Source organism: Amblyomma americanum, chromosome 3 (genome assembly GCF_052857255.1).
Source record: "Amblyomma americanum isolate KBUSLIRL-KWMA chromosome 3, ASM5285725v1, whole genome shotgun sequence".
Classification (NCBI taxonomy): domain Eukaryota; kingdom Metazoa; phylum Arthropoda; class Arachnida; order Ixodida; family Ixodidae; genus Amblyomma; species Amblyomma americanum.
This window is the reverse complement of record NC_135499.1, coordinates 86,700,218-86,716,083: the sequence shown is the minus strand read 5'-3', so window position 1 is coordinate 86,716,083 and position 15,866 is coordinate 86,700,218. Positions and strand designations below refer to the sequence as shown.

Here is a 15,866-nt window from a genome sequence, read left to right as displayed (position 1 = left end):
AACGTTTTCCCTACATAAGCAGCAGCCCGTCTCGTTTTTCATCCCATTGTGAACAAGGCACCCGTAGTGGTGCCGAAACGTCAATTCTCTTACGGTTATTTTTTTCTTTTATGACTTTGGCGAGTGTTCGTTTAAAAGGATAGGCTGAATTTCCCTCGCCAGACGGGTTTCCGCCGAACCCTCAACTAAGTAGTTGATTCTGTTCGGTGAGCCAGTTTACACTCCCGTCGCTCATACAGGTGCGGAATCACAAATGCACACCCTGGTTAATTTTCAAAACTGGAACCATCGGTATGCACATGTATGCAACCGGGATACCGCATGTGTATCTGGGAAAGTGCAAGTGGCAAAGTGTGTATTGATACACGGCATCATCTAGAAGTGCACTGACTTTTCTGAAATTCGTTTCTAAGGCTGAAAGAGGGACAGTGGTTCTTTTAACCTTCTTAGTTGAGATGCCAAGAGCGATTCTAACCTAGATCGGACGTTTTTTCTCACATTCTCACCACATAAAAAATGATTTCGTTAATCTGCTATATTTTTCATCTTCTTGTCTTGGTACTAATACTAATAAAGCATGTTGGAAATGGCGCTTAAGAGCCCAAAGTTTTCAAGCCATTTCACATTGTCCTGCATGGGCTATGGCAACCGTCAATCACACAGCTGCTTTTCATAAAACGTTTTTGCTTTTCTAGGCGTGCGCGGCTTCGACTTCGGAAGAACCAATGTGTAGATTAATTTGTTTTTTCAAACGTTGTGTGTTTTGTAGTAAACTACTGATTTTACTAACAATTACGTCTAATGGGCAGCTTTCAAAAATACGTTTCGATGTAATACCAACAAATCGCGGTATATTTTTATCGATTGCTCTTATAGTATCAATATATAAGACTAATATACTGTGAAGGGTTGCGCAATGAAGGTTAACGTAACTCTGCCCATCCACACTGTCTAAGTTGCCTGCATATATCGTGGAGAGGCGTGGTCGTTTGGTAGTCGAACGAAATTCCAATTTTTTTCTAATTCATGACAGAAACATGCAAGCCAAATGTACGGATCTCAAAGCACGTCACATGCCCATCCCACAAATACATACGCTGTCTCATAGTGATTGATATTTCTCACAACTTCGAAGTAGGCGAGTGTACGCTAATACGTGACCGCAATATTGCGCTTTGTTGATATTTTTCTTTTTTGGCTGTCTCTGCACACTCTCGTCTGCAAACTAATTTAATGTTCTCGCCAGACGTGCGCCTTGATTAGATTCCATTACGAATGAAAATTTTCTGACAGGTGTTCCATCATTGATTCCCACTGTTTCTTGGATATTGAATTGAAAAGTGCCAGGAGCAGACAAAATATACGAATCGCAAATTCTGTACGTCACATGTTCATCCCACAAATACATTCGCTGCCACATAGTAATAGACGTTTCTCATTATTTCAGAGTAGCCGGGTGTTGGTACCCCATGAGCGTAATATTGCGTTATGCTGGTATTTTTGTTCTTTGGCTCTCTCTGCTCTCCACATTTGTGCCTTGATTAAAATCGACTGAGGATAAAAATTACCTGCCGCGTGTCTACCTTTTATTTCTGTTATTTCGTGAACATTCAATTCAAAAGCGGCCTACTTCGTCCCCATAAACGGTATATAAACTCTACCTCGAAAATATTGGTGCCACATCATCACGTTAGTCCAACTGCGCTTTTCTGCGAAGCTCAAGTATTTAGACGGTAAGTAAATGACTGCTTTCGTTCATCTCTAAATGGATCAGTTTGTTTAGTGTGATAAAAGCATATAATCCCGCTTAGGTGGTTTCCTCATCCTTGGCGAGAAAGTAATTCTTGGTGATCCGTGGCCGCTAGAAAGCAAAATTTTCTGATGAAATGCAGCCGACTGTCCTTAAACTTTTTTCTCCCTTCACTGCAGAGATTGTTTACCCGAACAGTGTGTGAATTTATTCAATTTCACTGCATTTTTTTCTGGTCTCCTTCTCAACAAAGATACGTGCACGGCTCATGTAAAGCGTAAGGTGGGGCCAACTTGTAACACAAATAAAATTCTTCGTCACAGTCGTCATAGCTGTGATTCCCAAATGTGTGTAAACCTCTTCACATTAATCTCTAAATACAGATTTCTCCAGGCAGTTTTACCAGATCAATATCAATTTAATCCAAGCTACAACAATGTATAAACACACAGTGAGGATATTTGTTAATCACTTCCACTCCTCTTGCAGTTGGAATAAAATGGTACTTGTAATTTAGACGTTGATTTGTAATTCGCGTTCCTTAATGATAACTTAGATGAGGCGAAATAATAATAGTAGTGACTGAAGCAAGACCAACGCAGCTGCAGTTTTTAGACTCGGTCAGTTGCAAAAGATATATACATTTATGAAGGGCAGTTAAATGGTCTTCCAGGCTGGAACATCTGGCAATTACAGAACCGCCAAGTGTACAAGCCGGTGTTTTCACTAGTAACGATATTATAATTTTTCAAGAGATAATTTTGTACTTATTGCAGGCCCCCAATGTGTACGCCAAATAAAGAAGCACAACAACTAAGCAAATAAAAAATTGGTTTTTCTAATTTTTGTTTGCAGTCGCTTCCATCATGCTTGCTTTGAAATAAACAGCAATGAAAATATAGACGACAGCAGTGTTTTGTTTATGTGCCTTGTACGAAACACTAATTGTTAGTCGATGAAGGATTAAGCTTGCCGGTGTCAAGATAATTGCCGATTATAGGTAACAGGGTTAGCCTACGGGGTACGTAACACAGAACACTTACGTTATACCTTAATAAAAAATTCGTCAGATTGTTTCTTTTAAGAAATTTCGATGGAGCCGAACAACTGACGGAAGGACTAACATAGATCGGCTAGACAATACTAATAGAGGCGATTGTCCAGCGTAAATTTTTCTCTAGGGCTCAGTGTCTCGAATACAAGTTTCTAGCATACAAAGCAACAGAAAAGTCCTTCTACACGGTGCTGCATATATTAGTGGGTACTTATCCGGCTCTTATGTTTCGACAAGGGAAGGGGGGGGGGGGGCAACAGCGCCGCCAGTGGACGAGTGCGGTAGCGCGTGGTTACCATCCGCGAGCACAGAATCTCACATCTGGGACAGCAGTTGCTCAAACTAATAATGGAACAGGAAGTCCAATTCGTCCTCTAGAGACTGCCACTAAAGAGATGGCGGATGGAACTGAGGTTGTTAGTATATTTGAGATGGGTTAGGCATGAACGTTTGGGAAATGACCACAACGAATGGAGAGGATTGTTTTTCGTTTTTCTCGAATATTTGGGTCAAGGCTGTGTCAAGCAGGCATCGCGAACGCAAGTAGAAACGGACGAGTTTATGCTTTTTGAACAAAGTGCCTCTTTTTCTCACATAATTAAGAGAATTCTCGGATGCCATTTTCATATATTAGGGGGTTGCATTGCTTACATTAGCCTTTTAATTGCCTCGCAGTAAGTTCTGGGCCGCGCAGCTGTTGTACCAACCGAAGTGCCGACGAGAAATCGTAGGAACGTGCGCAATTTCGATTTGTTACGTTCTTGAACATGCGCAGTTTATAGATGCTATGCAGTAAAAGCTTTTGAATCTATGATCAGAGTGACGTATTTGCTGTAAAAATCACTGAAAAAAATCATCGATGGTGATAAATTACTAATACATTTCTGGTGAGCTATAAGAGGTATCTTCTACATTTTTACCTGGACGTTCAAAGCGTACACGTCTTGACAAGCATAACCAATCTCGCGGAAGCAAAAGTGGTTATGCCATAGACCACCTGTTACCGGGCTGGTTTTATCTCATCATACACATTCTCTTGTTCCCATGTTGCTTCCCGTGGCTGATATACATGGTCTGTATTGCTATATGATCGGTCCTCGTTTAAATAGAAGGGCAGTGGTTATTGCGGCACTGTCCTCTGCAATCCTCTGCCTAGTGTTCGTTGTTATGTTTAGCGTAAGCTGTGTAAGTTATGTAAGTTTAACGTAAGCTATGTTACCGAAGTTATGTTTAACTTGAGCCCACTAGCCCACTTGGCATCTTATTTGCAAATGCTACATTCTCTTCACAGCAACCATATACGTTAAGCGAATTTTAAAACTCGAGATTTTGCTCATTACTGCTCTGAACCGCAGTAGAGGAAACGGGAAGAATGAATTAATGGGCTGCTCAGAACAATATTCATAAACCTATATCGACGCGAAACTATACAAGGAAGGTATTTCACCTGTCTGAATCTTCATCACAGAAACATTAGAAACCTTTAACGAGTGATGTATTGCGCGCCTTTGCTCTTGAGCGATGACAGAATGCTCCTGGCACTAATAACCCCTTGAGCACGAAATTTTGCTAACTGCTGCGGATCGCATTGCCATAATCCCAATCTCATAATTTAGCATGACTCAGCTGCATTGCACCCAACCAGACTACTCACTACACGCTCTTAATGATTCGTAATGGAGCATTCATCGCGATTTAGCTGCATCTTTCTTTTTCCTGATATACATGCTAAGCACGAAGCGTTTAAGATGGAGATAAGTGATATGAATAAACACAGCGCTTTTTTAACTTTGCCTCTGCTCCACGTTTCATAGTCAAGCGCAAGATGCATTAAAATAAAGGATATAATTTTCAATAAAATTCTTTGTTTCTTCTTGCCTTTACATCCGTGTCTTGAAAGTAAATACGCTGCGAAGCAAAATGATGAACTTTTTAAATGTTGAAAGCTTCTTTCCTGCTTTCTTGCCGCTGTCTAAATCAAAGCTGTAGATCTCGCTATCTTTTATCATCATGTTCAAGAAAAGACGATCTTGCAGGTGGAGACATGTCACGCCTCTTCGGAATGAATCTTCTGGTTCTGGTGGCCGTTATGATTGGTACGTTAAAGTATAATTTAATTTGTTTTCCTACCCATTTAATTAAGCCTGGTATAAAGGTAATAATGCACGAAGTTCGCGGAAGGCTTCACTCGGAAATTACAGCAATAGTGTAGAAAGGTAGACAAAACCTAACGTGCGGTTTCGCCCTGTGGTGCTCTTACATTTGTTATATATCCATGCAACTAAAAGACATGTAATATGATTGACTAAGGTGTCAAGCGCCTATGGACAATATTCTTACAATAGCAATTTACTGGCTTCCTTTTTGTTCGCGAACATTTGTTTCGATTAATGTTTCGGTTTATGGGGCTTAACATCCCAAAGCGACTGAGGCTAAGAGAGATGCCGTAGTAGTTTTTCTGAGTATTTTTGGCGGCCTGGGGTTCTTTACCGCACTGACGTCGTACAGCACACAGGCCTCTGGCATTTCGCCTCCATCGAAATACGCCCGCGGGCGCCGTAATGAAAGCCGCGTCTTTCGGTAGTAAGCCGGGTACCATAACTACTAAGCCACCACGGCGACCCATGAATAAAAAAAGAACCCTCTAATTATAATTTACATGTTTTGAAAGCGCTGGAGTGTTCAAAATGTGACAGTTTCCCTGCATTGTCTAATTGTTGCTAACACAATCGTGAAATGCAGTGCTCCTGTGGTTGATAAGAAATTTCTTTTTTCCCTTGTATCAATCGTCGGCTGAAGGCGTCCACATGCCAGGAATGTTAACAAGTGTCAGCAACTGTTGTTCACTGCTTAAAAAGTAGAGGAATAGAATTTTTACTTTCGCCCTTAAGCCTTCGGCGCCCACGAGAGGCAAGGTGTTGAACCAAAAAAGGAATCAGCCAACACAAGTCACAGACTGATTTTTCGCACTGCACAAAATCTAGATCGCACGTTTTTGAAACCCAATCGCGAGGCGGACCGTACAAGACGTAAACAACGTTTGGTAAATTATTGATCGGACATGGACCTCAGCATAGGCCGTACAGGTCGAAAATACCTAGTTCATTACAAGAAACAGAAAGCTATGCAGCTTCGTGTTCCCGCTGCCACATCACAACCGAAGCTGAATTACCTCAGCAGCCTGTTCCTTCGTTTTTGCAAATTTCACAGAAAGCGCTCCTCGAGCCATGAAGAGATGAACAGGCAGTCTTTGGAGCGGAGGCGGCACGTGCTACTGGCGTACGGTACTGAGCGCACAAATTTGGTCAAGAAATTTTGTGCAGTGCCTTTTTTTTCGCGCAGTTGACAAAGAAAGGAAGCGCATAAAAAAACTGTAGACCTATGCTCACCGGCTTTGTTAATTAACCAGTAAAAGCTGTCATACATTTCGTTTATACATTAAGTAAATCCCACCTTTTCAATCTCTGCACTTTTCCAATTTCTTTCTGCTGTAAACGAGGAGCAGATTTCCTTCTCTCTAATTTGCCACCTGGTGGAAGCAGCTGGCAAAGGAGAGGGTTAAGTAGATAGACATGGGAGAGGCCTTTGTCCTGCAGTGGGTGTAGTCAGGCTGATGATGATGATAAGTTGTAGCCAGTGAACTCGTTGCTACTTTTGCAGGTGACGCTCATTTATTTAAAATAAATAATTAAATAAATACGCGCGGGTAGTAGACACTGCTAAAGCAAACGGAGGATTAACTACGGCCAGGCTTAGCCAGACTTTGAGCAACAATAGTCCCCTCCTTTTAATCATTAACGATACATTTTCCTGTCTTCGGTCCTTTACGCCGCCACATAAAAGTGCCTTTCCCCAATGGCTTAGCTTTTCTGCTGTCCGGAGTAAAATACGTGCAAGTTTCTAAGCGGTGAATTCCTTTCAACTGTCTTCGTGGAATAGATTGTTTCTCTTCAGAAATCCACTCTGTAAACGTTTGTGCTGTTGGTGAATGTCACTTTCTAAACAGCGCCCATCCTTAGTAGTAAACAAAAACATTAAATTCAGACATTGAAAATATTAACTTGCTTTCGAATTATGAAGCCCATCAGGTGGGACAGTAAATTATTCACGGAGTGCATGGGCGCAGAGAATGATCGTACATGCGTGGAGGTGTGATCAATAAAAATGATGACGATTTAAGCTTTTTGGAGGGTTTTTATTGCGATATGTTTAGACGAGTGTGTTTCCAATCAGTCACAGCCAGGGATCGTAAAAAACAGCTACGAAATATAACTAAAATAAACTACACACTTTTGCTGGCTGGTATAAAAGGAGCACTATCTGTGCTGCCAACGTTTTTTGTTAAAAAAGGGGTTCACGCATGAAAATACCCGATAAAAATATTTTCAATCATTTTAACAGCAGCCGCGAGTGTCGAGGCGTCAGTCGAGCAAGGCAGGCAATTCCCGCCGATATGCAACTACCTGCTCAGCACAGATCTCCAGCTGCTGTGGGTTCAGTTTGGCATATATTTACGCAACGTGCTGAAATAATTCTTGCAAGAAATTGTGTCCAAAACATTTTTATGCGTGAAAACATGAACACTTTGTAGGTGACGCGTTTGCGCTGGGGATATTATTCCAGCAGCGCTACAGAACCAACCGGAATAAAACTAATGCGCTTTCGGTCGATTTTTGCAGCGGCTTTGATCATGTCACCGAATACCGCCGAGGCATTCGCGGTACCTGGAGGCGTGTTGGACACCATCAGCAACACCTTAGGAAGAAGCGCGGAAGACATGGACAGCAAGAAGTGAAGCACTCCGTTGGCTGAACGCATGCGTGTAATGCATCATAATCCTCTTGTCTTGCTTCGAATAAACAGCCGTGTGAAGCCTGGATACATTTCCTTCATGTGTCTTGAATTTATAATTGAAAAAGGTGCAACCACTCAGTGACATTCAGTTAGGCCATCAAACCTTTCATATTTAGTATACTAGACCCGTTGATTGCGCATTTTCACATTATATTGACGACACTGAAGGTACCAGTGGTGTGCGGTCCTAAATACCGCATATTTGCTGATGACTGTGGACCCGCAAAAGGCAAAAGTTCTGTTGCGGTGATATTGAGAAAGGCAATTCGGACCTTTTGTGAGACTAACCGAAACGCTGCTCTAAGAAACAGCCCAGCCTAGAAAGGAACACAAAAAAAAACCCTTTGAGATTGATCTCTTGCTTGCAACCGCACAAGCTGGGATATCAATCTAGATGGTTCACTGCACTAAGGAAGTTACAAAATGCCAGCACTGTGTAGATACAGTTCTAAGGCACAGAATGAGATCTTCAGGTTTCGTATTATCCTCATGCTTCGTATTAAATGATCAGGCTTCGTATTATACACAATGCAGGATTGATTTAGGTTAACAAATTAAACCAAATTTCTTTTATATAAACGTGCGAGAAATATGCAGAACCACATGTCTGTGTAAAATTCTTTATAAAACGAAAGAATAATTTGCAGACTTTATCTTCTCTCATCACATTGCCTTCTTATGAAAGTGAGCGGTTTTTTCCCACCACATAAATGTGGTTGCCGAATGTTGAAATAAATACAGTGTTCTTTTAAAGCCAGGATACAGCTAAAGCTTTTTCCTGGTTTTCTCTTCGGATCATGTGTGTAAATACCAATTTACATTTTTATACGGTGGAGGAACGGCCCGCTCAGGAGTGGCTGAGCGCCAAATAGTAGTCACTTGCGATGAAGGCTAGTTAGGTGGGAATACTGTAATGAACATAACCCAGGCGTACTGAAACCCTTACTTTCGGAATAGTAGATCGCACAAAAGTAGCGCAAACACGACGTGGAGAAAAACTATCTCTGCGAAATTCTGCCCGCGACCGGGTTGTTTGTTATAAAAGTCTCGAATCGTTTTGAGTATTAGAAAAACAATCTCTGCGAAATTCTGCCCGCGACCGGGTTGTTTGTTACAAAAGTCTCGAAACGTTTTCAGTAGTAAGCTGGGTAACTTATTTATGTAGTTAACTTCTTAACCTCTACAGTCAGGCACCTAGTTAAAATTAGAGATTTGTAGCCGGTCGTTAGTTATAGCGATATCAGTTTTTCGAATTTAGAAAACGCGATTGCCCTTGGTTCCACAAAATCTGGCTTTTTAGACTAGTTACGCGCACTGGAAAGTTTGCTTTGCCTGCATGCTTTTCGAAAGCGTATGTAATTTAGCATGACACTGTAAAATTTTGTCCAGTCACAGCACCGAGGATAATGGTTTTTTCGGAACTTTAAAATCTAATATGGCTATTTCTACGACCGGCTACAAACCTCTAATAGCAACCATGTCTACCTGTGAAATTTAAAAAGTTAATCTTCAGAAATTAGTTAACCAGCTTATTATGTAAAACAATAAACCGGCTTTCCGGTGTGCGCCAACACTGGTAAGTGCCGAAATACCCCAGCCGCAATCGTGACTGGCCACTAGGAGGTGGTATTCACGGGCGGTGATAACTGCCTGCCAGTCGCCACAGACGCGCGTCTCTTGCCTGTGTTGTTAAGAACCGCATTTTGGCGCACTTTGGATAGCTGAGGTCGGTGGCCTTAGTAACTGTGCGGCGCCATGACTCCCTTTAGATGGAATCCGTGCCACGTTCCTGTGGGCTGAGAAAGTGCCTCATGCGTCAAGAGATTCCGGCCAACATTGCAGGGCCACTTCTCTGCGTGGAAATGTAATGCAGCGTCCTTGTAATTCCCCAATGGTTGTGGCTGCCATTCACCATGCACTGTGCAAAAGCATTTGGGGGGATATGGCAGCTGCTGATCAGGATCACACAGGATGAACGGTGCCGGTTCATTTGCAAGACGGGAAGCAGAAGAAGCCATTTTGAGTGGGAGCACATAATCATGTAGGGCATCCTGAAACGCGAGCACCATGCCACGCTTGTGCTTGTGAGTCGCCGTGGAGACCAGCACTGGAATGTTTGCCGCGGTAGCCTTTGACAGCTTGCGGGATGAAGGAACATTTTTTCTTCTTTGGTGGTTGTGTTTTTCCCGGCGTAATGCGTGGTTTCCTACCAGAGCTTAAATATTTGCGGATCTCTTCTTATTAATCTGGTAGTAGGCGGTCCGGAGAGACGCGTCCACATCTTCGGGGATGAGATCGCTTTCTCGCTTCGAGGCGTGGGACTGCTTCCTCTGCTAGAAGCATGCTCCGGCTGGGAAGACGCGCTGAAGGCAAACGATGCTTCTCTATACTTGAGTGCACTGCCGCACGTGGGCGCACGGAAAGGAGCGGTACAGTTGCTCTTGTTTCCGTCTCCTCTTTCGCAGCCCACGGTGACTGGGAAAATCACGTCGGCCACTGGCTTCGCAAAGCAGGGGTCGATTTTTCAAAAGTTTGAAAAGATTGGCTGTCGGGAATTTCAAACGAGGACGTGAAGCGGCTTGTGTCTTGATGTCTTGGCAGCTGTGCATACTGCGGTCGTCGCAGTGGGCCGTATGGAACTTTGTGGTGGGCAGCCATGCCAGGAAAGTGACACCTCTTCTTCTTCCAGCTTTCAACGCATAGACGTGAAATGGACATGTCGACGGAAAAGAAAAGAAATTACGGCAACGCTCACGACGAGACCAAGAAAAAAACACCTATAGGAATGGTTTTCGCAGCCTTTCATTTTAAATTCCAGGCTCACAACTACTTTTCGGTACTGTTCTCTGGGACTGCTTCAGAGCTGAGGCCATCATATTCTTGGTTGCATGTGCGTGTGCCATCTATAGCTGACACTTTACACAGCTGAATTCTTGATTTTTTATTGATGTTTGTCGGCTAGCTATATTTACCATTGAGCATTCTTTGCTTAATAATGCTGGAAACTCAAACACTGATTCTTTTGTAAATTGCTGAGAAAGCATACAAAGAAAAAAAGAAATATGAATTGGCTAAGCTAATCCAGGATATGCAAAGAGAAAGCTGTCGGCGTTAATTGCGTTCATTGGCGTTGGCGTTGAGACGCTGGCGATTTTGAGGAGAGAAAATGCGCATGCGCTATGCTCTTTGCGGCTGCGCCGCGGTGGAGCGGCCGGTCACCTTGGGAGAAGGAGCAGTGGAAGAAGACGCGGCTGGAGGCCGCGTGTATAGCAAGCGGCATCTTCAGAGCCTACGGGACGCTGCTTCTACCGACTCCGAGGTCATTTCCTGGCGTGAGGCTGCCCGTCTACGTAAGAATGAAGCGCGGACAGCTAAGGGTGTGTCGGAGACGCCCGAGGTACGCGAAGAGCGTCTCGCCAAGCGTCTTCACCTTGCACCAGCCCCGTCTTCTTCTTCCATTGCGCATTCTCCCAAGACGAGCGGCCGTTCCAAGGCTTACATCCTCCGTCGCGGCGCAGCCGCTAAGAGCATAGTGCATGCGCAGTGAGGCGCATAGCTAAGTGATGACGTCAGCATGGCGCTGCGCGGAGACCAGCAACGCGACGGCGCGCCGACCGGAGCACCACGCATGTGCAGTGAGGCGCATTGGTAAGTGGTGACGTCACGCGCGGCGCTGCTTAGTGACCGGCGAGGCGACGGCGCGCGGCGAACACCTGTAACTTTGCTCAGCTGATTGCCATGGTCACGGCGCATGCGCAGAAGTGACTAGCGCGGACCGCCTGAAATGCTGCTGACTAGCCAAGTGTAGCTTTCGAAGTTGAAGTTGAAGTTGAAGTTTATTCCTTTCTTACAAAGGAGGAGCCGGGACTAAAAGCTGTGGCGACAGCTTGACAATGGTACCGGCTCCTTTACATACCCGGCAGTACAGGAGGAAAAGCGACGGCTATACGTACAACAAACATACATACATACAAAGCAAAAGTAAATAAATCAACACTTCGCAGGCCACCTATGCACATCATGCAAAAATGACAAAATAAAATGCGATGCGATGAAAAGTTCATAGATAATCATACAAAGAATGGTGCATAATAATCAGAAAGATTTCATCTGAAATTCTCAAGGAAAAGAATTCTCCCGGCAGTATTCCCGAATTTCGTGTTTTGATTTTCGGGTTATGTCAAAATTTTCTTTGTTTAATCTGTTCAGCAGAATTGGAAGGTTACAACATAAGGATTGATTCACATAATAGGCTCTTGGTGTGGGGTAAACCAAATTTCTCTGTGTCTTGTGTCACGGCAGCTGGCGTTTTCTCTGAGTTGTGCAAGCAAAATGATGAGGTTGTCGGGGTGTTTTAGGTGAGATTTGTAACATGATAGTAGTCTATAAGTATATAACGCAAATACTGGAAGGATTTCATACTTTACAAAAATATTCCTGGTGGAAGAAAAGAGTGGTACATTGGCAATAAATCTCACTGCTTTTTTTTTCTGAAGCAGATGTATCTTGTAAAGATTTGTTATGCCTGTTGTGCCCCACACTATGTTACAATATTGCAAATGAGAAAGTACTAACGCATTGCAAAGTATGATCTTTACCCTTATTGGAAGAATGTGCCTAAACCGCGCAAGTATACCAAGGGCTGAGGCGACCTTTGAACGTATGTATTCAATATGTGTATTCCAAGTTAAATTGCTTGAAAAGGACTCAACCAGCTCTATAGGCTGGCTATTGAATACGGCTTTGATAGGTCGCGATATTTTCTTTCCCTTAGGACGGAACAACATAATTTTAGTCTTCACTGGATTTATTCGCAGATAATTTGCTTCTGCCCATAAACTGAGTTGAATAAGTGCATTGTTTGTTTGTTTTTCGACGTCTGTTTCGGAAGTACATGTGATAAAGAAAGATGTGTCATCAGCGTATGATACTACCTGAGCGCTGCTTGTGCTGTAGCAAATATTTATATAAATTAAGAACAGTAATGGCCCAAGTATGCTTCCTTGAGGCACTCCAGATGTTATAGGGAGAGTAGAAGAAGTTGCTTTGTTTATATCTACATACTGAGCTCTGTGTGATAAGTAGGATTCTAATAAAGTTTGCGCTACACCACGTACACCATACCTATTTAATTTAAAAAGAAGGACATCATGATTGATGAGGTAAAATGCCTTAGTAAAATCGATATAAATACCAATAGCGAGTTTATTTTCTCTAAATGCTTGTATTATAATTTCTTTTTGTGTTAGAAGTGCCGTTTCAGTAGACCTATGCTTCCTAAAGCCATGCTGAAAGTCAAGGAATAAGCGATTGTAATCAAAATATGAAGTTATTCTGGTATGGATTATTTTCTCAATGCCCTTAGAAAGCACGGGAAGTAGGGAAATCGGTCGATAGTTATTGAGTAAATTTTTATCTCCACGCTTAAATATTGGCACCACTCGGGCAATCTGCATTTCCTTAGGGAAAATTCCAGTGGATAAAATTAAGTTGAATATGTAGGTAATAACAGGGCACAGGACGTCGAGAACATACTTGACAGGCAGTATTTGCATACCATTCGAGTCCTGTGATTTGCTATTTTTGATGTTATTTATGCAAGCGAAAACTTCGGCTGAATCAGTTGGGGCTAAAACGAGGGACTGCGTACTATCGTTTCCTTGTACGTACTGAGCGTAATTTCGGCAGATACTCACATTCTGGTTAATTACACTACTTTGTTCAATAAAGAAACGGTTAAAAGCATCTCCCAAAGAAGTACCAGAGAGGTGCTTTCCGTCATGCGTAAGGGCATCAAGTGTAGATGCATTAATGCTGGGATCCAACAAGTTCAAATTGCGCGATACAATATCTGGACGTTGTGCGTATTCATCACGGAACATGTTTATTAAGAAAGGATATTTAGCCTGCTTTAGTTTAGATGTAACATTATTTCGATAGGTCTTAAACTGTGCAAGTATTGTTAAATCTTTTGTTCTTACAAATTTGGCAAATAACGCATTTTTATGCTTAATCACATTCAACAGCTCTCGCGTTAACCAGGGTTTTCGCGCTTTCTTCGGTTTCTTCACTTGCACCAACGGAAAATGTAAGTGGTATATATCTTTAAATATGCTTATAAATTTTGAATATGCAGTATTACTATCACTCCATGTGTAGACGGAGTTCCATGTTTGCTGTTCAACTGCGCACCGGAATGACTCAAGGTGAGCAGGATTAATTACTTGGCGATAAGTAGTTTGCTCTCTATTCCACTTGATCGGAAAGGGCCTATCTACCAATAGAAAAATTCCCAGATGGTCGCTCATGCTAGTATACGTAGTTGCAGCGAGTATTGTGTCAGTGCTAATATTAGTAATAAATACATCCAATAAAGTAGAGCTTTGTTCTGTGATCCGTGTTGGATAAGTGATAACATTGGACAGCCCATATGCAGAAAGACTAAGGCTGAGTTCATTTTGGTTAGGCGTAGGTATAAGCATGTTCACGTTCAGGTCTCCACCCAAAAAGATATTCACTTTCTGTTCAACAATATATTCGAAAACTACGTCTAAGAAGGCCAAACATCGGCTAAAAGTACCAGACGGTGGCCTGTACACCACGCAAAACAGATTATCAAGATGGCGTAGAGTAAGCACCTCAAAATCAGGTGTGACAGCACAGAAACGTTCTTCAGTATCACAGATAACATTCTCTTTTACAAGAATAGAGACACCGCCACCTTTCTTGTCCTGACGATTGCGAAAGAAACATTGATAACCAGGTGATTGAAATACAGCCGATTCATCTTCATACCATGTTTCAGTAAGCATTAACACCGTGAATGATGCCCCGAAAAGATCTAGCAAAGCATTCATTTCACTTTCTTTATTTTTTAAAGAGCGAACGTTCTGGTGAAAAAAGGATAGGGCTGGCTTTTTGGTCAGAACCAACTTCTGAATTTCTTGCGGCAGAAAACCCATAATTGTTGGACAACAAAGCTAGATAAGTGCAAGCACCTTACGCTATCTTGGACAGGTCATCCACGCGGGTGATAGGGATGACATGTGTGGTATCAGATTTGCGAACAAGGATTGTTCCATTCTTGACCCACGCGTATTTTCAACCCTGCGCTCTTTTCGCTGCATTTGCAGCACCGAAGAGACATTTCATGGCTGGGCACAGGTGCTCGTTTACAAAGATGTCGTTGTTCGGTTCTAACGCCAGGTCATTTGCCGTAAGCCTGCACTTTCTAGCTTTTTCCAGGAAAGAGTTACGCTGAGCTCTGCGTGTAAATTGCACAGTTATGTTAGGGGAGGCAGCATTTCCGACAGTTTGAACACGATGGCAAACCTCAATGTCAGCGTCCGCCAGAGGCGTGCCAATTTCTTGAGCCAGTTTTTTCGTTAGTTCTTGCAAGTTTTCATTTTCTATTTGTGGCACTCCTTTAATTTCAATGTTGAAACACCGTGAGTGCTGCTCGGTCTGCATAAGTCGGGACTCTTGTTCCTTTACCTGTGCACACAGAGCCTGACGTTCCTATAGCAGCGTTCTTATTGCTTCTTTCAGATCGTTGTTCTCTGTTTCAACTCTATTAACAGAATCTGTTATTTCTTCATAGCTTTTGTTAATAAAGCCCATGCTGGTCTTAATTTCTCTGATATCTTTCCTGAGGTCTCGCTCGATACTTTCTCTCATATCGCGAAACTCTTGTTTTATTTCACGCTTCAAGTCTTCAAACATTTTCTGAAGCTCTTTGGTCATTTCTCAGATTTTGACAAACAAAATGCAAACCAGCTCCAAGGCAAGACGCGCAACAAAGTGCTTGGCAGCAATATGGTAGCGGATTCACACTGAATAGTTTTACATGCAGTAAATGAAAACTTCTGGTAGCAAACCTGCAAAATATGGACAGAAGATATAGCACGGCCGTTGTCTCCGCTACCGCAGCTGCCAAGTGACGCTGGACGAAACTGTCGCAGAATATGAAGCCTCAGTCAATGTGACGTCACGCCGGGGCATCCAATGGCTGATGGCCTCCTTCCCAGACGGCAGTGATGGTGCAGTCATGTGCTGCACTCGGCAACAAAGTCTGGCCACGGGAGCTGAAAGCCCTCCTGCAGAAAGCGATGCTGCAAAATATGGGCAGAAGATATAGCACGGCCGTTGTCTCCGCTACCGCAGCTGCCAAGTGAAAAGTGCTGAAAAGTGGTTCACTTTTCCCCGCAA

The 15,866-nt window shown here is 42.9% G+C and overlaps 1 long non-coding RNA gene across 1 annotated transcript; it reads left to right on the top strand.

Moving 5' to 3' along the window:
• Positions 1-1,685: 1,685 nt before the first annotated feature.
• LOC144123130 (uncharacterized) lies at positions 1,686-7,662 on the top strand. The gene is made up of 3 exons (XR_013313014.1): positions 1,686-1,733; positions 4,841-4,900; positions 7,484-7,662. It is a non-coding gene; the product is annotated as an uncharacterized LOC144123130 (long non-coding RNA).
• The last annotated feature ends 8,204 nt before the right edge of the window (positions 7,663-15,866 follow it).